This window comes from Hipposideros armiger, unplaced genomic scaffold (genome assembly GCF_001890085.2).
Source record: "Hipposideros armiger isolate ML-2016 unplaced genomic scaffold, ASM189008v1 scaffold_227, whole genome shotgun sequence".
Classification (NCBI taxonomy): Eukaryota; Metazoa; Chordata; class Mammalia; order Chiroptera; family Hipposideridae; genus Hipposideros; species Hipposideros armiger.
Window position 1 is genome coordinate 979,518 of NW_017731577.1, and position 25,015 is coordinate 1,004,532.

At 36.8% G+C, this 25,015-nt stretch overlaps 1 protein-coding gene across 8 annotated transcripts in view; it reads left to right on the forward strand.

The window, feature by feature from the left end:
* SOX5 (SRY-box transcription factor 5) overlaps positions 1-25,015 on the forward strand; it is a 987,332-nt gene that overhangs the window by 304,193 nt on the left and 658,124 nt on the right. The window contains exon 2 of one of the 8 annotated variants that reach the window (XM_019654624.1): positions 16,503-16,569. The exons of the other annotated variants lie outside the window; for them this stretch is intronic. The gene's annotated coding sequence lies outside the window, so the exon portion shown is untranslated. The remainder of the gene's footprint in view (positions 1-16,502; positions 16,570-25,015) is intronic. 8 annotated transcript variants of the gene reach the window in all.

A 25,015-nucleotide genomic window follows, 5' to 3' on the forward strand; every position in this document is an offset into this window, starting at 1 on the left:
CTTTTTCTCTGACTCCATCCTGTTCTCTCTTCCCTCAGTGTCCCTCCTTCCCCAGTGCGGTGCCCTTTTCTTGGGAGTAAACAGTAGATGTTACATATTTTAATGCTCGGCTCTGGTATAGTGTGTTTGGGTGTGCTGTCTGTGCCATTCCCTGGCAGTCATAAATTAATTAAAAGTAGACAGGATTCACAGAAAAGGAAAGTTCTCCCTTATTCTCCCCCTCTCTGCTTTCTTTCTTTTTCTGCGGGTAAATAGCTAGTTCCTTTGTGCCTGGCTGCACTATTTCATTTCTACCATCATTGTCCTCATTGTTCTCTGAAACAGGAGGGGTCTGGGCCAGGAGCAGCAAGGTCTCAGCTAATGACGGGAAGTCTTTAAAGTTTGCGCTGCATTTCATCTTCTCTGTGGGAGTTTTAGGACGTATCCAGTGTTTGATCCCCACCGAGCAACTTTGCTTCTAGTTAATTAACAGATCCCCCATTACACACTCTCATCTAGAAGCACATGGGAGGCCTATTGGGAGGTAATTCAAGGCCAATCTGAGTGATGGCAGGAATTAGAGAAATCGGTTGTTTTAGGGCTAATGTGCACGAAATAAAGATGTCCCATTTTAGAGATCGCATTTGAAATTTTTGATTTTTTTTTTCTAATAAAAAATAAGGACTTTATTTTGTCCATTTAACCTTACCCTGACTATTCAGGGCAGTTTGAACTTAGAACTCTTTATAACTGCCTGGAAGAAAAATAAAAAGGAATAAAAGAAAGGTAATATTATGAGATGTAGCCATGCTAACAAGAATTTTATTCTCCCTTTTATTGCAAGCAGTCTCTTTCCTGCCCAGCCTATTAGAAAGGTCACAACTGTCCGTAGCAACTTTTCCAGGGCACATGAGGCAGAATAGCTGGCAGGGGCATCTCAGTCGTGGTTCATTTTATAGCCAAGGCTAAATTACACCCTGTTCTTATGTTGTTGCTTTTGTTCCAAGGGTGTCAAAGTGATTTACAAATAATAAATAATAGCTTCCGTATTAGGATTCCTTTCCCTTCTAGCCTCTTTCCAGATGAATGTTGAAAAAAAATAAAAATAAAAAAAACTTGCCCGAAGTTAGACCTTGGCATAGGAGGGCCAGGAACAGAGCCCTAGTGTTTCAATGGCTCTACTGTCCCAGACCACAGGTAGCCCAGGTTTTGATGGCATTTGAGAGGTGAATGCTTTGTTCAGTTTCTTATCCTTCTACGGCTTCTGCAGCCCTATGAGCAATGACCCCCTTTATCTAATGAATTAGGAGCTACCCCTGCCTTGCAATTCTCAGTTCGACACTTGGCAATGAGAATCAAACCGGGGCTATTTAGTACAGCAGTAAATGGCCCGCCACATTAGCCCCCTGGCATGCTAAGCTATTAGGTTGTTTTACTGTTGTTAAAGTTCCATTTGTTAGGTAGAGCTGCTGCCCTTCCACACAAACTCAGCAGTGCCTGGTACTGGTGGACGAAATGTGTGCCCTCCAGCACATGGGCCAAACGTGTGCCCTCCAGGACCCAAATGACCGGGCAGTGGGGCTGGGCTGCAGATAACAAGCATTCTTCTGTCTGAAAAGCAGGCGCATGGATTATTATTATTAAAAAAGAAAGAAAGAAAAGGAGATCACTGGATAATCATGGTTTTCGAACTTTGCTGTGACTGAACTAATGACGTGGGCTCCATAAACTATTCATGTATAGCAGTTCTTAAATGAACTACTAATTGTCATAGTGCCATACAGAAGAAAGGCCAGGGGTAACAGGCACTAAATATGCTGGTGTGGCCCTCCAGAGAGCAGCCGCCAGTGCTGCCTCCACACACACTGGGGCAGGGTAGCATCCTCAGAAATGGAGAGATTAGCATGGAAATGAAGGAGAAATATTCAGTAGTGTGTGTGTGTGTGTGTGTGTGTGTGTGNGAGAGAGAGAGAGAGAGAGAGAGAGAGAGAGAGAGAGAAAGAAAAAGAGAGAGAGACAGAGAGAATATTTCTGCAAAGAAAGGAAAATGCCAGTACTGTATAGCTTCATGCAGCCAGCTTGCAGGGTTGAGTTGGCATTTGGTAACTTGGTAGCGGCTGCCAGTGTGTGTGTGGTGGGAGAAGAGGGAATAGACAACAAGAAAAACACATAGAGCTTAAAAAAAGATGTAAAATGATTCACTTCATGCCATATGGACAAAAATGTTGTCACAAAAATAAGGCCAAAAAATAGTGCCAGGTTAGACTTTTAGTTCAAAAACATATGTATAATCATCCCCATGAACATGAATTTTAATTAGTATTTTGATAGAGAGAAACCAGATATTTTTTTAACCTGCTCTGTTCTTGTTTTCTGTTCCTCTCCCAGTTTTAGCCTCCATTAAACATTCATATACTGTATGTTTTGTGTCTGTATGAGGAAAATGCCTTATCCCTGGATTGGTGGGAATGCAAACATCTTGGTTTTCTGTGGCATACAAAATATCCTCCCAGCAGAGCTTGCAAGCAGAAACGTTATCACTGGGAAATCTAGAGCTCGCTCTCAGCCCCAGGCACACCAGGAAGGAAGGAAGCCATATGCCTTTTTCCTTTGTCAATGGAGGCATCTGCACCCGTTTGGTTCCCCAGATCTACCCTTCACACCCATCCACATCTTATCTCTCTGGGATGCCTTTTAAAAATTAAATACGTTTATATACATATATAATATATGTGTATAATATGTATTTATATTAAATGTATAATATATATTATATATAATATATATTTATATTAAATGTATAATATATATTTATGTGAAAAATATATATTTATATCATATATACACATACACACCACGCAACCACACACACACACACACACACACACACACACACTACTATGTGACAGGGCAGTTTTAGAGAAAATTTGATAAGATTATGACTACAGAGACTTTAAAAAATGGAACATGTAACTTATTGATAAATAAACTTAGTAAATGCTCACATTTTATTTGTTAGTTACACTCCACCTGCTTCTTAAAAGATTTGAGACGGCAGTTACTTACCCAAAGACACTGTGCTGAATCATCTTGCCTTACAAAGCCCTTTCCCACCTTAAATGAGGCGCATCAGTTAATGCCCTCCATGTGATAATGGGGAAGATGATACAACAAAATGCGAATATTAGCAATGATTTTGCTGCTTAGATGGGCATCTGCGCCCTGGTTTCTTTTTTCTCTCTAATGTAATACCGGTGAATGAGATATGTGAATTAAAAATGATCCAAGTGAATAAAAAACCTGGTATTAAAAATCAATCAAATCTTGGTGCAGAAGTATTAACCTACTTTATATTCTTTATTGGAATTCCTGAGCTTTCTTCGGAGCATTAGCTGTGCTTCAGTCTATTCCAAGAGCAAAGGTAAAATCAACAATAGTCTTAGCAAAGGTAAATTTTCCATCCCTCTTGGAGTTTCTCAGGGATTTCTCAGACTCTTATTTTTTGGCAAGCACTAACACAACCATTTCTTTTTTCTTGCCTCATACCTTTCTCCCCTGAGGGACCTCTGGTCCATTCTGTGAGTGTGGGATGCTGCTTAGGCACGTGTTCAGTACATCCTCTTGGTTCTGGCAGCTTTCTCTGGGCTTGTTGTCTAACCTCTACTCTTCCATAAAGCCACAGTCATCATAACAGTCATGACAACAAAAGGGAACATGTTACTGGACACACAGTGACCTCAAGCCACATAATGAAATCCATGTCCGTCCATTACATCGGGACTGCAATAGAAATGGCCTTGGCATTATCGATAGGTCGTCTCATTTTTAGAAGAGTGGAAAAAGCTTAGAACACATCTGCCTACTTTCAGAACTCTAACGCAGGCTTCTGTTTCCTGGAAACTATTCCCAAGCTTTTGTGTCAGATTTCTGTTGGATCCACTAGATCTATTTATCCACTTACTCAATCCATTCCTATTACCAAGCTCCTAATATGAATTCTAAATTTAAGGGAAGTTAAGGGTTGCTGCTTGCTACAAAGATGTTTGTACATAGGAGAATATTTTCTAGCTCTTATGTTATTAGGCATTCTAGTAGGTTTGGGTTCCTTTAGGGTTTTCAAAGTCCTGTGAAATGAAGAAAAATTTAGGAACATTCTAAAATACATTTTTTCCTATATATCTACCAAGACTATTTCAATTACTTTATTCACAGAGATCTATATTCAAGACTAAGAGTCAAACTGAGCTCTAATGAAAGCATCAAAGGTAATCCAGGCTTCCCAGACTTTCTCTTCTCTCATATCAGAAATGTGGAGGCAGGTGACACCAGCTAAAGTAGACTAAGGCAACCTTCCTACCCACTAGTAGTTTTTTGAGAAGCCTATGAAGATTTTTTTTAAATATCCATGTACGTTATTAATTGTAACATTATTTGCAATTGTCAAGTATTAGAGATAACCTAAATTTTCATCCATAAAAGACCTGTTGAATAAATTGAAGTATGCCCATACAATGAAATGTCATGCAGTTATAAAAAATAATGAGAAAGATCTCTAGGCACTAATATGGAGACATTCTCAGGATATCTTTTATATGAAAAATTTTAAGACCCTGAAAAAGTATAGACAGTATGCTATCTCTTACATAAGAAAGAAGGGAAAATAAGAATAAATACATATATTTGCTTATTTTAATCTGAAGGATAAGCCAGAATTAATGAAAATAATTACACATAATGTGTGGATGGAACCCAATAGAAGGGATATGGATGGAAGTAAGCTTCCTCAGAGTGACCTTTACATATAGTTTTGACTTTTGGACCATGGAAATATCATATTTAAAAATAAAATTTAATAAGGATAGAAATATACCTGTGATATTAGATACTAACATTGATGGAAAGCTGAATGGTAATCATTGTTGATGATACTTCAGACCAATACTCTACTGAAGAGTGAAGAGGAAGTCAAGGGGGAAGCTTTTAAGTTTTATGCCTACTGAATTGTATGTATTACTGGAAATTTCCGGTTAAATTTTATCCTTGAATTTTATTTTTATTTAATTCCTACAACTAACAGGAATCCCTTCTCCCTGTCTCATGCTACCACTTTGACAGAAAGGAGAATCAATGAAATTATTAATAGTTTTCTCTACTTTGGCAGTAATTTGAGTCAATGATGTGATTTCATGTCATGTATTCAGGGAAGGGAAGAGGGGAGACACAAAATCAGTGCATATTCTTTGCCAGTTTCTAAAGTCATTATAATTATTAAAAAAAACAATAACACGAGGGCTGGCCGAGTGGCTCATTGGTTAAGACCTGGCTTGGGACGCCAGCTCTGAGCAGCAGAGCCCCGGTTCAGATCCCACATGAGGGCTAGTGACATTGCCCTCTACAGCTAAGATGGTGAACAACAGCTCGATCTGGAGCTGGGCTGCCGGGAGTCACCGGTGACGGTGTAGGCTGCAGCCCCTGCTGCAGTGGGCTGCCATAAGCTACCGTGAGTGGCCGGTAGCCAGTGTAAGCGACCGGCAACCAGCATGAGCTGCTGTGAGCTGTCATGAGCAGCCGTCCAGAGGCCGGCGACTGATCTGCCTCGCCTGGGAAGAGCACAGTGATAATACCAACATGGGCCAGTGAAGCAATGTCCTCTATAACTAGACTGAAGAACAAAAAAAAGGACAGCAACTTGTCTGTTCCCCTTCCCCGATTCCCCAACGCTGTTCCCCTCCCCCGATTCCCCAATAAAATCTTTAAAAGAAAATTAAAAAAAAAACACATTATAAGAAGTATCACTTGCATCTTGAGCCATATTGTTTTTTTGTTTGTTTGTTTTTTTACCATATAAACAATGTCAATAATATACCATTTTCTACTAGTATGTAAAAGCTCCCTGAGAGTGTAACATACTTTGGGAGTTAACTCTTTTGGAGGCACAAAAGTAGTAAAGTGATTATTAAAATTATTTTAAGAAAATGAAGTATGACTATGGAAAGCAAAATTTAAAAAGGTCTGATAATTGTTATTAAATGAATGAGATTTCCAGTGGCCCAAAGTATTAAAGTTTTGAACGTTTTCCTAGCTACTGCCCTGCATGACTCTGCTTCAGCATGTTCCTATAGCTCTTTTATAAAATAAAGACATGAAGCTGTGTATCAATTAAAAATTGATTCGTATTGGGCCTACGTTAGGCATTTTTTGTTTGTTTGTTTTTAATTTTTAGTGAAGAAACCCTGATTTTCGTGATGGTAAGGTATAGTTATAGATTCATGTTCTCAGCTGTTGGTCCTGATATTGCCATTCACCTGAAGGAAACAGCGGAAGGGGGATGTGTGTGTAATCAGGAAGTTCACTTTCTTTATCTGTGTAGAGTTTGTGTTCAATTGAACAAAAATGTATTGGCATTTCCTGTGTGTCGTGCACTTTAGTAATTCCTTTTACCCAGTGACCTTCTAATTAAATAGGCAGCATTTCATAGAATTTCACACAGTGAAAGCAGCCTGAGAAGTAAACACACTGAATAGATAGAAAGCAAGACGATGAATGGAGTGAGGTATGGAGTGAGCTAAGCTCCCTGTAAGGAGAATGAGGGGGAATTTACTAAGCTTAAATAGCCTGTGTGAGGGTACATTTTTAGTTATGAGGTAAGTCAATGATCACAATATTAAAGGAAGTTGTACCGTTGCACATGTCAGGGCTTTTCACCATGCAGTGACATAGTGAAAAAAATAATGAAGTGGAAACGTCAGTTCCCCATATCAAAAGCTGTGAAATGAAATATATGTCCTCCCAGCCAAAGAAGGCAAGAGCTGGAATTTTTTTTAAAATGTGGATATATAGAATAAATATGCAACCCTCTTGATAATGTTGGCTGATGAAATGAAATTCACCAACTGTAATTCTGGCACAGAGAGACACACATAGTGCCTGCACACACGCGCGCGCGCGCGCACACACACACACACACACACACACACACACACACAGACCCTCAGCACATCCTTAATCATTTGCTATCTTATTTACATTTCATTTGCTACAGCAAATTCTATCATTTGAACTTTTAAAAAATATAGTTCAATATTACTTAGGGGAAAAAATAAGAAATAATGTGATTGGCTTTCAAATAGCTTATTACCATTCAAATACTTTCAAGATAAATTATATTAAAAAAACCCCACCCTGTTTTAGCTTCTGAAACATTCTAAATGGAGACTTAGCTCTAAGTAACCCAAATTGCTTTAGTTGTGCAGAGCAACATTAAAAGCCTTGTCCGCTAATTGAGTGAAGCCGCGCTCCTGAAGCAGCCGTGTCCCCTCATTAGATGAACTTGCAGGCGCTGTTTGACATCCTGGGTTTCCGGGCTCAATCTAACAGTACCTCTGGCTCAAATTAATGGTAATTCATTATGACACACTATGTCCTTCCAGTGAAACAGCAATGTGGAGCCAATCGCGGTCTGTGTCACTGGTCCCTCTTCACTCCATTCCTTCTCACTTTAGTTCCGAGGGACCACCTTTGTGTGAACCTTCTAACTTTTTCAGCTAGCTGGTGATTGAAGGTATGCCTTGACTAAAGAATTGCATTCAGTTCCCTTCCACTCATGTTTCTAGAGAGAAAGGGTATCTAACAATAGGCTGAGACAGCCTGGAGAACGATGCCACGTTCTAAAGAAAATAAAGTGCATTCATGTGTACATGGAGGCACAGGGCTTCTTTTTAGAGTGCAGATACCTCACCTGTATGTATTCATAGGGAACATGAATAGGAAACACTGAGATCGAATTTTCATAAATGTGATAGAAATTCAAAGAGAATGAGTTTGGTTATTCAACACATTTTGGGGGAAACGTCATGTTTATATGATGAGCATTGCTGTCCAAATGCTGTGTTTTTTACTCTCACTAGCAGGCAGGATGTTATCACTGGGGAGAAGGTTCCAGCAGTGATGCAACTCTAAATTGTATGTTTGTGTCAATCGGTTCATTGTGTTGATTCAGATGATTTCTTCAATCCATGGAAAAATGGCTCAGGTATACCCATTAAAGCTGTCTACATAATGTCCAGAAGCAGCGTTTCCTCGGAAACCCTTAATTTGATCAGGAATATAGAAAAGGTTGTATATATTGACCAATTGACTCCTTCGTGGTGGAAATGGTGTTGTTTAGTCTATATGAGGTACAGGACAGTTGTGGTACTCACTGTTTTCCCAAGACTAAGCCTCTTTCACTGTAAGATGTCCTACGCCAAGCAATGTGGACCTGGTGGGATTTTAACAACATTAAAAGCCTGCCTACCCACACACCATTTATGGTTTGAAAGTCCACTATTAGATTCATTCCTTTGAGTTATATTAAAACAAAACAGAAGAAGAAACAAACTTTTCATGACATAATCTAGTTGCTTAAAATAGATTAGTATTGGTTATTAGTAGTCCTTTATTCATTTATTTATGTAATGTTTATTTCTGTTAACCCTATCCCTCCATAAAATGCACTCTAACAAATCCATCAGTTCTAATGTCCATTGCCTCATTTTTCAACATTTTTGGGTAAAATAGGATATGGATATCTACTTTTACATGGTAGCTCTTAACGTGTCTTGAGTAAATGACTGCTTTTTTCACCGAATTTGCTCCAGTCACATTTAGTCTTCATAGTTTCAGTGAATAGCAACTCCATCCTTCTATTTGTTCATTCCAAACACCTGGGAGTTATCTTTGACTTCTAGTTTTCACTCACATACACATCTAACCCATTGACAAATCCTATCTGCAAAACATGTGTATGTTCCGAATTTGCTGCTGCCACTCTGCATAACACAAGCTATTGCCTGGAATATTAAAATAGACTCTACCTTTATACTTACCTCAGTCAATTCTTAGCATAGTTCTGGAAATGTAGTTTATTTAACTAGTTCTCTATCGTTAGCCATTTGGACTTATTTCTTTTTTGTATTATCAATAATTTTTAGATTAATATATTAGTGTGAAAATTTTTCTTGTTTTTAGAATTATTTCCTCAGATACATAGTCTCAGAAATAAAATTATATATGAACATGGGTAATTTCAAAATATTTGAACCACTTTCAACTTTCGCTAGCCACATGTGAAAGGCTGCACCTTACCATATCTTTCCAGCATAGAATATTATAATAATAACTTGTGGTAACTTAGCATAACCCATAACTGGGTATTTCCATATGTATGCTAATCTACCACTTGTAGGTCCTGTGAAATGAGAAGTTTCTCCATATCCTTTGGAGAATTAGGAAAGACTTCACTGAAAAGGTGGAATAATTGGGTTGAGTCTTGAGGGAAGTGTATGCAAAGATTGACAGAACATGCAAAATCTGTCTCATGTAGAGTTTGAGACTGGAGCAAGGAGTAGAGCTAAGGAAGGTAGCATCATAGTCAAGGTGAGAGAATCACATGAGTGTAGGAAGGGCAAAAACCATGAGTGTAGGAAGGGAAGTGGAGAGGCAGGGACAGATTGTATAGATATTTAAGAGATGGGAAGGTGTGATTCAATGGCCAATTAGATGCAGAAGGCCAGGGAAAGGAGCCTCCCTCCAGGCTCAGCCGAAGGACTTTTTCATTGAAGAATTTTAAATTTATATAAATCGCCTATTTGTTTAACATCTTCTGAGTTCAGTTAAATTGGAAAACCTGAATTACAGCAAAGACTACCCCATTCACATAGCAGATGTGGTTAGACAACTGTTGTTTTGTCTCCCTGCATTCCTTACCACCCCCCTCCTTCTAGAAAGAACCGTTCCACCGCATAAACACATGCACACCCTTTCCTTTGGGAGAATTGCTTCTTTATTCTCTGCCTACCACACAGGCACATGGTGTAGCACTGACCAGTCATAGAACTTGATACCGCTGGCTGCTATCAGTGATATAAGAGAAAAGGCCCCTACTTTTCTCAATATGCATACAAACATAATTCCTTATGACATTTTACCTTTCCATTGAATGGTAATTTCAAATTAATTAAAATATCTGTGCATGTTCTTGCTCTGGCATGAAAGGTTATAATAATGGCAATAAGATGATCTAACACTGAGTACTTACGGTGTTACTCAGTGGTACTCAATGGACGAGGCACTCTTACACTTGACAGCAATTAACTCATTTAATTCTATTAACCACCCTATAAGGCATGCCTTATTATAATTCCTGTATAATGATGAGGAAATGGAGGAACCAAGACATTAAGTAACTTTCCAGTGGTCATGTATAATAAGAGCAGGAGCTGGGCTAACCAGAATTAACAAATTCCCCATAGAGGAAATGTGGCATTTTTATTCATTATCTTAAGGAACAATACCAACAAGTAAACTTCTCTTCCATAAGGTTAAACTTTACTTGTAATTACTCAGAATTTCCTGGCACAAAACTATTTTTTTCTTGATAATTATTTAATTAGCTTACTGATCAACTATATAAATGCTATGTCTATTTGGTGATAATGATGACGCCGTGTTATGTTTTTATTATTACTGGGAATTTCTACTTGTAATTTTTCACCTTATTTAATCTATTTAAACACATTATAATGTCTGCTGTACTGTTAATTCCTGAAATGCAGAATCCATGTCTGATTAAACTTCCTAGCCTTTGAAGTAAGCCAAAAAAAAAAAGAAATTAGCATTTATTATTGGGTTCTGTAAGTATAACTCAATTAATCCTCACTTTAAAGATGAGGAAACTGAGGTTCAAAAACATTTTGCCAACTGTAATAAGTTGAGGCCTTAACTTAAACTGAATTCTAGATAATCTCAAAACATGTCTTCTTTTTATTTCTCCATTTTACTCTACTACATATGCAATATCTTACTGTATGCGCTCACTAACTTTCTGTTGAGTAAATGAATAGATCAATGGAGAGATGGTTGCTACTCAACAAATCCCCAACTTAACTCAAAGCAATGTGCATGCACTCTGTGGGGAAGAGAATGGAACATAATTTAATTTCCATAGCAGAAAATATACTTGAAGAGTCAAACATGGATGAGATAAACAAAGAGGTTAGGTATCCTAGATTGTATAACTAGAATTGATCAGGCAACTTAATTATAACTCTTATAATTATAACTCTTATAATCATAAAATTGAGTAATGTAGCCTCTGAGTATTTCTTTAAAATAATTCACCTTAAAATTAAAGATTAAATAGAATTGAGAAACAGTTTATCCCTGAAATTTGATATTTTAAAAGTATATGTTGCCTTATGTACTTATCTATGAGTGCTTTTGTTTGGTAGGTAAAAAATTTTTTCACAACAGTCATTCTTAAATAGAAAATTCTAAAATTACTAAAGTAAATTATTTCCCCCTTTTTTTTTTTTTTTAGCTGAGCCATCCTGCCAACTGAGCCACTTGGCCTGTCTTAATTATTTCCCATTTGTAACAAATTATATTCTGAACTATCACCATACTTTGGATTGATTTTTTTCTACACTATCAGCCCTGACAAATGGACAATTATACTTGGATTGTATTATAATACATGAGCTCTGTTGGACGACTAATCTCTGAAGACTAGTTTAAAAGTAGAACATTTTCCTATTATTTTATTTTTGGTATTTAATCATAACATGCCATTACTATTATCTGTCAAGGAGTAATCAGTCAAAATATAAAATTTCTTTCATATTATCTTAACATGGTTATTTTCTCAAGGCAGATGTGGGTACTTTTCCTTTTAAAAATGGGAATACGATTGTGTTCATGTATCTTTGTTTTATACTATGTAATTTTTTTAAAAAACTGCTTTATTGAGTTATAACTTATACTGTACAAGCCACTCATTTACAGTGTGAAATTCAACATTTTTAGTAAATTCGAGGAATTGTACAATAACATCCAATCTAACTTTAGAATGTTTTCATCTGACAAAAAGAAACTCCACACTCTCAGAATGCTCCAAGTCTCCATCCCTTACAACTCGAGGTAACAACTAATGTGCTTATGTCTCTATAGATTTACCCATTCTGGACAGTTCTTATAAATGGCATCATACAATATATGGTCTTTTGTTACTGGCTTTCATTTGGCATAACATCTTCAAGCCTTATCCATGTTGTAACATGTACTTCATTCCTTTTTATGGCTGAATAATCTTCCACGGTATGGATATAACGAATTTTGTTTATCCATTCATCCACTGGTGGACATTTAGGTTGCTGCCACATTTTGGCCATTATAAATAATGCTTCATGAACAGTCATGTACAAGTTTTTGTATGGACGTAGGTTTTGTTTCATGTATGCACATGGGGGTGTAATTGCTGGGTCATATGTCATATGGTAACTCTCTATGTAACCTTTTAGGAACAGCCAAGCTAGTTTTCAAAGCACCTGCAGAACTTCACGTTGCTATCAGTGACGTATAAGGGTTTCAATTTCTCCACATCCTCACTAGCACTGGTTATTATCTATCTTTTTAAAATAGCCATCCTAGTGGCTGTGCAGTGGTTTATTTTGGTGGTTTTGGCTTGCCCTTGCCTAATGGCTAATGATGTTGAGCATCTTTCATGTACTAATTGGTCATTTATATATTTTTCTCTAGTGAAATGTCTGTTCAGATTCTTTGTCCATTTTTAAATTGAGTTGTTGTTTGACATTTTGTTATATAGTTGTAAGAATTCTTTGTATATTCTGGATGTAAGTCCCTTATCATTTGTATAATTTCCAAGTATTTTCTTCCATTCTGTAGGTTGTCTTTTCACTTTCTTAATGTTGTACTTTGAAGTACAAAGGTTTTTGTATTTTGATCTTGTCCACTTCATCAATTTTTTTCTGTTGTTACTTATCTGCTGGTGTTATATTTGAAACACCACTGCCAAATTCAAAGTTATGAACATTTTTGCTTTCTTCTAAGAGTTTTACAGTTTCAGCCCTTACATTTAGTTAGATGATCCATTTTGAGTTAAGTTTTTGTATGGTCCTGCCATAGGGGTCCAGTTCCATTCTTTTGCATGTGGCCATCCAGTTGTCCCCGAAACATCTGTTGAAAAACGATTACACTCCAATACTAATTCTCTAATACTAATACCCACATCAAGTGGGTATCCTACCATTAAATTCAATCTGACACTATCTGGAATTAGCATCAGAACTCACAAGTTAAAAGTTAAGGTCTTTAACAAGACTGATCTTACTTCTGAAGCCAGCTGCAAGTGGGATCTAGAGGCAATGAAGACTTCTGCTTGGCTGAATTGGTTACAAATTTGGAACTTTTCAAGATACTACTGCAGGTTCATGAATTCACTAGAATGACTCACAGAACTCACAAAAGTACTGTACTTATGATTACCATTTTATAATAAAGGATTCAAATGAACAGCCAGATGAAGAGGCATATAGGACAAGTCTGGAAGGGTCTTGAATACGGGAGTGTCTCTTATTGTAGAGTCAGAGTGTGCCACCCTCTGAGTACATTAATATGTTTACCTGCCAGGAAGCTCCCTTACCCTCACTGTTTAGAGTTGTGTTTGAGGTTTTATTACATAGGCATGATTGATTAAATCACTGGCCATGTGATTAAACTCAATTCCAGCTCCTCTTCTCTCCCCAGAGGTGGGTGGGTGGTGGTGGTGATGGGGGGATGGGGTTCTGAAATCTCCAGCTTATAAATCACATGGTTGGTTTTCCTGACAACCTCTTCCATCCTGACTCCATCTAGGGGCTCTGCCATGGGTCACCTCATGACATAGCAAAGGCATACCTATCATTTAAGGAATTCCAAGGGTATTGGAAGCTCTGTGCCAGCAACCAGGGACAAAGACCAGCTTTTTTATTATTATTATCATTATTATTATTATTATACCGTAACTGTTCTTTGCTTCATTAAATGGTTTTGGCAAGTGTATCAAAATCAGTTGACTGTAAAAGTCTGGGTTTATTTCTGTACACTCAGTTCTATGCTATTGATCTATATTTGAATGCTTATGCCAGGATCACACTGCCTGGATTACTGTAGCTTTGTCTTAAGCTTTGAAGGTGGGAAGGGTGCACTGCCAACTCTTTTCTCCTTTTTCAGGATTTATTAGCTGTACTGGACCCATAACATTTCATATGAATTTTAGGATTAGCTTGTCAGTTTTTACCAAAAAAGTCATCTGAAATTTTGATAGAGATTGTATTGAATCTGTAGATTAATTCAGGGAGTCTTGTCATTTTAAGAATATTATATATTCTGACCCATTGATGTGGGATGTCTTTTTAGATATTCTTTCATTTCTTTCAGTGGTGTTTTAGTTTTGGCTTTTTTTGTGAGTTATTTTTTCCGTTTTATTTAAAAAATTATTATAAAATTTATGCTGCAGTAAAAAATTCAAACAGTAGAAGAAGGTATACATAGCGAAGTAATTTCCTTACTCCCCAGTCCTACTCCCAGGAGTTTGATTATCATTCCAGAATGTTCTATCCATAGATAAGCATAAATATTTTTTTATTTAAAAAGCACATCCATAGTTGGTGTTTTAGTTTTTAATGTACAAGTTTTGCACCTCTATTATTGAATTTATACTTAAGTATTTTATTCCTTTCCATGGTATTGTGAATGGGATTGTTTTCTTGAAGTTATTTGTGGAATGTTCATTGCTAGTATATAGATATTCAATATTTTTTTTGTATATTGATTATCCTGCAATCTTACTTAACTTGTTCATTAATTAGAATAGTTTTTTAGTAAATTCTTTAGGATTAAAAAAATGATACATATAAAGAGAAACAGTTTTACTTTTTACTTTTGTTTATGGATGTGTTTAATTTCTTTTTCTTTCCTAATGAGCCTGGCTATAACCTCCAGTACAATCTAAGTAGAAGTGGTATGAATGGATATCCTTGTGTTATTCCTAGATTAGAGGGAAAGCAGTCAGTCTTTCGCCATCAAGGATGATAGTTGTGAGATTTTTTGTAGATATTTTTTATTAGGTTGAGAAAATTCTCTTCTATTACTAGTTTGTTGAGTATTTTTATCATGGAAGGGCATTGGATTTTTGTCAAATGTTTTCCAGCATTTACTGAGATGATTATATGATTGTCTTTTATTTTATTAGTATGGTATATTACATTATTTGATATTTAAATGTTAAACCAACTTTGCATTCCTAGGATAAATCCTACTTAGCTTTGGTATATAATTTTTTACTATCTTGTAGACGTTAAAAGAATTTAGTTACTCTAGAAATCTTCCAAAATTATTGAGGCTTTTAAAAACCAAAAATCTTATATAAACTAATAATTAAAAAGTTATACAAGTCCTAGATCATCTCTAACTCTCTGCCTCTAATATGTCAGAACAATATCCCAGATGTGGAATTACATTATCCTAAAAGTCTCATTTTGAAGGCTTAAAACACTTGACTATATAACCATGTTGATGATACAGGTAACTATACCATCCTATGGCAGAAAAGTTATGTAATTTATATTTATACATTTTTAATAATCATGTTGCAAGATCACAAAAATCTTTAATAAATGTTATACATTTTGAAAACATAGAACTTAATCATTTGTGTGGACAAAGCTTAAAAAGATGAGAATAGCTGATGAAATTCTCTGTATATAAATTATTCTACATCCACAAGTAAATAATAAAATCATAATACAATAGTTACATGTATTGACTTCTTTTTAATATTTAGATTCATGACAAGCTTATGAAACCATTTATAGATCAGGATAATAAGACTTCAAGAGGTTTGATAAATTTCCAAAGACATATAGTTCTTCTGTTATAGGACCAATGATTAAACCATGGTCTTTATGACGCTTGAGTTTGGCTCTGGTAAAGCAACTGAGTATAAATAGGATGTTTCTTTCTGTTTTTATTTTGCTGTTTTTGTTGTTGTTATTTTTAACTTAGAAATTATGCAGTGAATTTGTACGCCTTATATTCTTATACAACTTAGTATCCTGGTACAAAGTAGCTGTGCTTTGAAAAGTGCTAGTCTTCATTTAATAAATTTCAGTGCCCATTAGCATGTTTTCCATAAAGTACTGTGGCTGTAAGTAATATTGCATTATAAGTATATTTTAAGTTAATAATCATGGACTATAAAGATGGTGAAAATTGTTTCTCTCAGTCAAACTAGGCCCAAGATTACATATACAAGATTGCATATACACACATGTGCTTACATGACTGAATTAATAATATAAAGATTTGTTAAAGCGGTTTAATTGATACAGCTCTAAAATAACTAGCTCATATTTTAACATTTAAGCTGTCATTATATCCTGACTGTTATTTATAAGTGTTTGTTTTTCCATTTTTCATTCATTATTCCTTCATCAACCATGAACAGGCACAATCCTATGAGTCTGACATTGTTGTGTGGCTAGGAATCCAGCCTAGAAAAAAATTACTATGATGAAATTACTTAATATTTCTTCCACTGTTTTGTATTAAGAATCTTGTATAAGCCTCTTTATGATAATTTCTTTCACCTGAGTATTTTGAAATTACTTTGATTTGTAGCTTAATATATAATTTTTTTTTTGTAGCATTGCAAGATATAGATAATATCAAGGACATCAGGAGTGGGAGAGATTGGACTGGGAGACTAAGCAGGTCAGGACATTTGCATTATCATTTGCTGATTACTCTTTTGCTATCAGTTCTAGAGTTATAAAGTCTTTTGTCACTTGTTTATTTCTTGTATGTGTTCACATGGTATGTTCTCAGTTTTGCAAATCATGACTACCACCTTTGTATAAAAAGTTCTGTATTCAAGTATCCTCTTTTTAGGATCCAGAGATGAAAAAATAATATAAAGAAAACTTCATACTAGAAAAAAATTTCTTACTTATGCTATATAAATAGGTACTCTGATTTCCATTGTTCTTTATAGTATATAAACTGCTTTGAATTGAAGGCTTCTTGATAACTGTTACAAATCAAAACCTTAAAATGTGTAAAATGTTATTATGTAATTGTAGTAGGATAACACTTGGCTCATGAAAGTCAAGTTTTCTTCTTCTCTGCCATATTCTCTGGGCTTGGGTACACCTCTGAAAGCTCTTGAGCACTCTTCAGACTCAATCTATTTGCTCAAACTAATTTTAATTATAAGTACTGAATGTTGGCTACCATGTGTAAAATGAAGGTTAATTAAAACCGACAATTTCTATGTAAATAGAAAGATCCCAACAGTCAAAGGGTCTACTGCAAGCATTTGTCAGCCATTGTGGGAGTTTTAGTGTTAGTCGCACCCCTCAGTAAGCTGGAGCCATGCTGGCATTTGCGGTCCCCACTGCCCTGGGTGCATGCCCCCGTGAGTGACTGCTGGCGTCGTGCTCATCTCCTGCTTCAGAAAAGTTTCCCAGTGATCCTAAACAGTGATTACAGCTCTCACTACTATTGCTTAGTTATTGATAGAAGTTTGGGGATCCTTTCCCTCTCTGTTACCCTTCCAGTGTTACCACTTCTTCAGTTCTTCTGGAGTTTGACTTGGCTCCTGCACATCCAGGTCTCCTATCCAGGGTTTTTTTTTTTTTCAGTTTTTGTCACACAGAGAGAAATGCCTTTGTCCTTCACTCTGATCACATCTCTTAAGTAAAATGGATTATTCAGGAAGGGGTTAAGCTTAAAGCTCTGCCTGGATACTTCAGGGACATAGTGGTTACTTAGCATTAGCCTTAGGGACTAGACAGATTATTATTGTTCTGTGTCTTGAGAGAACACTACCCTCCATTCTTAAAGGAAAATAATTTCAAGTACATCTTGATGCAATGTGTATACTCAAGTCTCTTATTTTAGCTAAATATGGTAAAAGTCCTGAAAAAAAGGTGTATTTAGGATGATATGCCCAAGTAATTGGGTTTGTAAGTATGTCTACATTGATTCTTGTAGTGTTGAAAACTTTGGGCGATACTATTATAAAGAGCTTTCTGGTAGTAAATATCCCCAAATTTTCAGTTTACAAATATCATTGAACTAAATATTAAAAAGAGCAAAATTGAAGCTCAAAGTGGTAGGTTTTCTTGTCATCTACATGTAATGTAAATATTGAGCTTAATTTGAATACAGTTGTTGTTTGAGTTTTGTATGTTGGGAAGCAAAATCAAGAAGAAAGAGACAAACATCTCATAGATCCCTCATCTTGAGAGATAGAAAGAACCTCAACCCAATCCACCTATTTTACAAATTAAAATTGCTACCCAGTGTCACATGAAATATTAGTAACAAAGGTAAATCTGTGTTTCTAGACATGATGCAGGCCTAATGCATTTTGCTGCCTTCCAGGTTATGGAATACAAATAATTCTGCACATAGCATTGTGCACACATATTAAGAACACCATATTATTTGCCACCTTCACCAATTGATAATTTGATAAAAAATACAAGTATGAGGCTGATTGAAAGGGGAGAGGATACAAGTGGAAGAAAGACAACTAATGCAGTTATTAAGCAAGAGACCCAGGAACTCAAGACCAAGGTGGTAACACCTGGGAACAGATACAAGAAGAAATCCAAAGATGGAATCCATAGGGCTTGACCTCATCGGGCAATAAGGGATGAATTTCCACTTTGAGTAACTGAAGTAAAGTACACCAATTCATGCATATAGGAAATCAGAAAAAAAGTAGTTGTTTGTTTTTATTTATTTACCTATTTTTTATTCGTGGGGACATCAATTGTTTTGAGTCTTTACAATAGAGATACAGTGTTGATAGATTGAAGAAGTATGCCATGCAGAGACTCTGGCACCTCACAGGGGAGTGGAGGATGACGCTGTATAAACGTAAGCTTGATAGCAGAAGTTGCGTCCTTAGTGTAGGAAAGGCAATCCAGCCTGAGGGAATACCCTAAAGACTAAGATTTTGGGGCCGGCCGAGTGGTGCATCGGTTAAGAGCTGGCTTGGGATGCCAGAGGGCCCCGGTTCGGATCCCACATATGAGGGCCAGTGACACTGCCCTCCACAGCTAAGATGCTGAACAACAGCTCAACCTGGAGCTGGGCTGCCATGAGTCCCCGGCGGCGGCGTAGGCTGCAGTCCCTGTGGCAGTGGGTTGCCATGGGCTACCGTGTGTAGTCAGCAGCCAGCGTGAGCGGCCAGCAGCCACAGTGAGCGGCCGTCCAGAAGCCAGCGACTGATCTGCCTCGCCAGAGAAGAGCACAATAATGGTGCCAGCTTGGGCCAGTGAAGCAACGTCCTCCACAACTAGATTGAAGAACAAAACTACAGCAACTTGTCTGTTCCCCTTCCCGCAATTCCCCAGCGCTGTTCCCCTCCCCGCAATTCCCCAATAAAAATCTTAAAAAAAAAAAAAGACTAAGATTTTGAATGCCACGTGAAACTCTAAAGAAGACCAAATGGGACAGTTGAAATGCAAGAAGAATCTCTGCAGTTTGAATTGTAGTTTGCTGCTGGACAAGCTGTATTGTCCGGAAGTAGGCTTTGGTTTAGTTATTCATTTATTTATTTTTAAACCTGCACAGGTCCTGCCAGAGCAGTCTGCAAATAGTAAACACTAAATGCAGATTTTCTTGGCTCTCTGGAATATAATCGCTTCTGGGTTATTGGACTTTTTTTTGCAGTATTGAACATTGTTTAGGTGTTCGTTCGTTCATTCATTTATTTATTCATTCATTCATTTTTTCATTCATATATTCTCCCTGAGTCTTAAGCCTGTAGCAGGCATTCCTTTAATTATATTGCCTGCCTTCTTCCCTCCAGCCCGCTCTTGACTAGAATTTTCACTGGCTCAGTTTGGCTTATTTTTCTCAGTTAGTTACAGGAGAAAGACTGACTGATTTAGATCTTTTTCATCTATGGAATCATGCTTTCCACACCTCAGACTAAGCCTCCTCTTCCTCAATCGGTTGGGGTAAAAGGAAGTGATCGAGACAGTTGTTTCTACTTTGCAATAAAAAGAAAGACTTTCATGATGCTGATTGCCTTTAAACACTTCCAATAAAATATTGAACTCATGGATTATTTAATTCATACTCTTTAACAGTAGTTAAACACACTGACTTTATAGGATCTGACAAACATTAACTATTATCCTATGACTACTGAGAAATTTTTTGGGCAAAAGTGCCAGTGAGAAGAGGGGAGCCCCATCTCTGTACGCTGAATGAGTGCTTGCCTGGGGTGTCCCCAGGAACAGGAGCTGACACAGGTGTTCAGCACAGTGGCTTCCTGCCCCCCATCAAGAAGGATGGGGGGTTCTTAGCGCTGCTGGCTTGTGGCACTCAGCGTATTTGGCAAGCAGTCAGCCCTGGCTGTGGATTTCCCTGGGGAAAATAAAAGCCACAGGAAAGTCATCAGCGTGACCTTCTGCTGGGTAGTTGGCACACAGTTGCTCCACAGGAAAGCTTTCAGTTGTCATTTTCTGAATGGATAGATATCAGGTGCTGGTGGAGGCTCCCCAGTCAAGGTGGGAAGAGGAGAAGGAAAAAAAAATGTATTGAGTAGAAACTTACCAAGTAATTCCCAGTCGTGAAGCTTAATGCCAGCTGATCTCCTGATAAAAGGGTTATTTTGTTGTTGTTCTTGTTTTTTTTTTTTTGGGGTGGGGGGAGAGTTTCTTTGGTTCTGTAAGCACAATTATAAGCTTTCCTATTTAAGTCTGACCCATCATATTGAAATGCTGTCACTAGTATCATTAGCAAGTAAAGTGTTGATAACATAGTCAAATGCACAGCAGAGTTCTGGCTCTTAAGTGTCTGGACTAACTCCCAATATTAGGAATAGGAGTCAAACTGCCATCACTTTTCCTGTGCTAACAGACGCCCTGCCATTAGCAGTCTGAAGGCAATTTTAATAAAATCCATAGCCCTGCTGGGTTGGTCTCAAAAGATAAATAAGCAATGCAGAAAAGAAGCTTTGTTTAAAAGTAATTATTTAAACTATGCATTACAGGTAATTTTCTTTTACCAGTAAGGCACATGCTATCAGAATTTCAATAATGATTTGGTGGCAGTTATCTAAATAATGTGATATTGTCATTTCTAAGAGTTAAAACATTGCTTTATTTTCACTTATATTCAAAATGAGGGCAAGTTGGATCCAGGTATCATGTGCATGTGTTTTACAGTTTATGTTACTTTTTTTTTTTGGGGGGGTGAACAGTGTTGTATTCTTGGACAGATTTATGGAAATGTAACAAGCTGGTGATAGAGTTCTGGGAATTGCAGACTTGACTTCTAAACACAGATTAGAACAGGAGGGCAAGGAACATCCTTTTATTTTTCCTTTGCTGTCAGAAAGGAAATCGCATTTCAGTCTTTTAAAAACTCTTTTAATAGGATGCTTGTACATAAACCACAGCCACCAGGGTATGATAAATGTGTGCATGTATCAGAGGAGCCAAAGCTTTGTTTGCCAAAAGGTAAAAATCTCAGAAAGCTTTTTCAGAATCTATTTGGAAACCATTAAAACCACTACCTCTCCTTTTATTCTTAACAGTGACACAGTGACCTGAAATCCTTAATATAGAATTGGCTCTGGCATTACAGTAGGCAGAGTAAGAACTTGCCTAAATAATTATGATGTAAGGGGCATCAGGAATCAGAAAGCGAAGCAGCCTGTGCTTTGAATGAGACAGACCTCAGTTCAAATTCCTCTGAAATCCCAACTGTTTTTTTTTTTATAATGTATCCCCTTAAGCAAGTTATTTATCTTCCGCAAGTCTTTGTTTTCTCACTTATAAAATGGTGGTAATAATAAAACCAACCTTGAATGATTGTTACGAGGATTAAATGGGGCAATACATGTAAACATGTAAAACATTTAGGGTGGTGTCTGGCACTGAGTAAGCACTTGGGAAATGTTTGTTTTCATTTTAATGAGCTTTTATAAAATTTTATCAGGAATGTTATATTGAACATTGTGCTAGGATTTGGGATGAATATGTTGATCAATAGATGGTCTCCACTTCAAAACTAAAAAGTATAATGCGCTACAAGCATTTAAGGAGATAACTCAAGTACTGTGTGCCACTGGTAATATTGGATTAATTCTTAGGGACATAAAGAAGGCAGAGCTTAATCTTGGTCATGAGAAAAATTACTGTAAAATCTTATTGGTTAGTTAAGCTTTCAAAGGGAAGACTCTAAGCTATATATTTCCATCCTGAACTGTTGTGATCAAAGCCAACTATTTATTTTTTTTCCAAGAGTGATTTTTCCCAGCTCTTGCGCTTTCTGTTCCTCTTCCTTTACATTTATGTAAACCTTTTCTTTGCTTGTCAGCACATGGTTAGATGATATCGGTAGTCAGAAGAGGTAAATATAAATCAACCACTCAAATGCTGCTCAGCATCTCTGCTAAAATGATTTGGAGAAAGAGTTGAAAACACAGGTTTTATTCTCATAGGTTGCTGATGGTGAAGGATATTGGTACAAGCCTTTTGCACAGGAATTAGTCAATATCCAACAAATCTTCATATATACACCATTTGACCCCACAATCCCATTTCTAGGAATTTATCCTGAAGGCACACCTTTAGCGATATGAAAATCACATGCACACGGTTATTCATTGTGGCATTGTTTATAATTGTAAAATATTAAAAACTCTCTAAATGACCATGCATAGGAGAGTAGTTGAATTTACTGTGGGGTCTCCACACAATGAGGTACGATTTAACTATAAAAAGAATGAATGGGTGGATATAGAGTGACTTTCAGGCAATACTGCTAAGTGGAAATAGTGCAGAGAAGGTCTAGAAGCAATAATACTTCAGTAGTGATGAGGACACCAAGTACATAGATCTTGGTTTCTGAATACCGTTCTCCAATAAAAGAAGCCAAGAACCCTTGTAGAAATGGTTGGTCCTAGGGCTAGAAAAGGAAAAGTATGTCTATAATGAGAAACTGGAACATTTTGTGGTACAAGAAAGTAGGGAAGAACTAAAAAAATAATGGAAACTTGTTGGAAGGACACAGGAGCCAACCTGAAGGAGCTCCCCGTGGCCACATCAGGGACAGTTGAGCAAGAAACTAATGATAGTAATGTATTATACTCAATACAGTTCATGATGTTATGAAAAGTAGTGGAGAAATAAATGAAGGTGGGAAGGGAAGCTCTTTTATAACAGTATAATGACAATTAATAACTGTCAAAGTAATGATGGAAATAGAAAATCACCATTTGGTAAACACCACAGTGATACATTTTTTTCACTGGATGCTAAATTAAAGGTGAAAATAGGATACTTATATTGTTTCAAAATATCTTTTCTTGAAATACTTATTAATTACAAAAGGGAAAAACCTGGCAGACACCATCTAAAACAAGTGATCAAAGTTAACATTGCCAGTAATGAGACATATCGGCATCATGGGCCACTCCTGTGATTCACTGTTCACTGAGAAAGGCACAAAAAATCTTTTCTTGCCAATAATGAGTAATATGAATTTTATAATGAGGAAATACCTGACAACTCAAATTGAGGGACATATACCACAAAATAACCAGCCAGTACTCTTAAAAAAAGTGTCAAGGTCATAAAAAACAAAAAGATACTGAGGAATTGTCGCAAATGGAAAGAGGCTAAGGAGACAAGACTATTAAATATTGGCTCATGGTCCAAGAAAAGGACATTCGTGGGGCAGTTGTTGAAATTTGAATAAGGTCTGTAGATCAGCCAATTGTATTGTATCAATGTTAATTTCTTGGTTTTGATCATTGTGGTATTATATGATGTTAATATGCAAGGAAGATAGAAACTCAATATTATTTTTGCAACTTTTGTAGGTCTGAAATTATTTCGAAATGAAATGTTAAATTGAAAAATAGAGAATTAGAATGTATGCCTCAAATATATATGTGTGTATTATCCATCCTCCTTTATTATCATAAAGAAGAGAGTTTGCTATGTAAGAGGTTAATATCATGAGGCTCTAGGAAAGAAGGAAAAAATTGTCATAGAGTGCTAAGTATGTAGCATTGTGAATTGGGTGTGATTCTTGTAACTGGCTCTGTCACACACTGTGTAAGCCTTGAGGGTACTTACTATATACCTCTGCATCTTCTAGTCTGTTTGCCAATAAAATAGGGATACTGATCTGAGCAGTATGGTTTCTAATTATTCACACCAGTGGAGAGAGCAGAGATTTCAAGTATGGGGCCCACAACAATAATTTTAAGAAACACTCACATGAAGGTCAAGATTTAATGCCAGTGAACGACCAAGTGCATTTTGGTTAGGTGTAAAACTCCAGGTTGTAAAAATATTTCCAAGGTGAGAAGACAGAGCTAGAATATTCAGTTCAATGAATACGTGTAAAGAGATCAGTAATCAGACAGAAGCTAGAAAGACAGTATGGGCATAATATGCAGAGCATCTGGTCCTTCGGTCTCTGAGCATCCAGAGTCTTGAGTTACAACTTGGGTCTGGTGCCTCACATCTCCCCAAGCATGGTGGTGCCAGTGGGGCTGGGGTACTAGTCATTAATGCTCTGTGACAGCACTGCAGGACTAGGGTAAAGGAGCAATAGCAACTTAGAGTTGTACAGAGTTCTATGTGCCACCAACTGACTTTCATATGCACTCATATTAAACTGTTTCGTGTTAAACATAGTTATAAGATGTAGGCAGAGAGATTGATTCCATTATCTATGTTTTTATAGATGAGGATGCTCAGATTCAGCATTTCCAAAATCATCTAGCTAATAAGTACAGAAAGGATTTGCACTCTAGACCAAGGGTCTTCACTCGAGTTTATGAACCTCTTTCTTGCATCAGAAAACCCCTTAAATTTATGTGAAATTTTTGTGTATAAGATTATTTGGGTGTTTTCTCTTTTTTTCCCCCCCAAAGAAAAGATACGATCAATTGAAAAGATCAAATGATTCTATCAGATTTTTCAAAGGGGTCCATGACTAAAAGAGAATAAAAATACAGACTTTCTTTCCATGCTAGTATACAATATAGACTGGAAGTATTTTTGCCAAACTTGGGAGTATAGAACTCTTAGCATGCATGTACTCAAGAAGCATCATTAGCAATAGCATTTAATAGCGAGATTGTAGGACTTGCCCAGAATCCCAAGACTTAGTG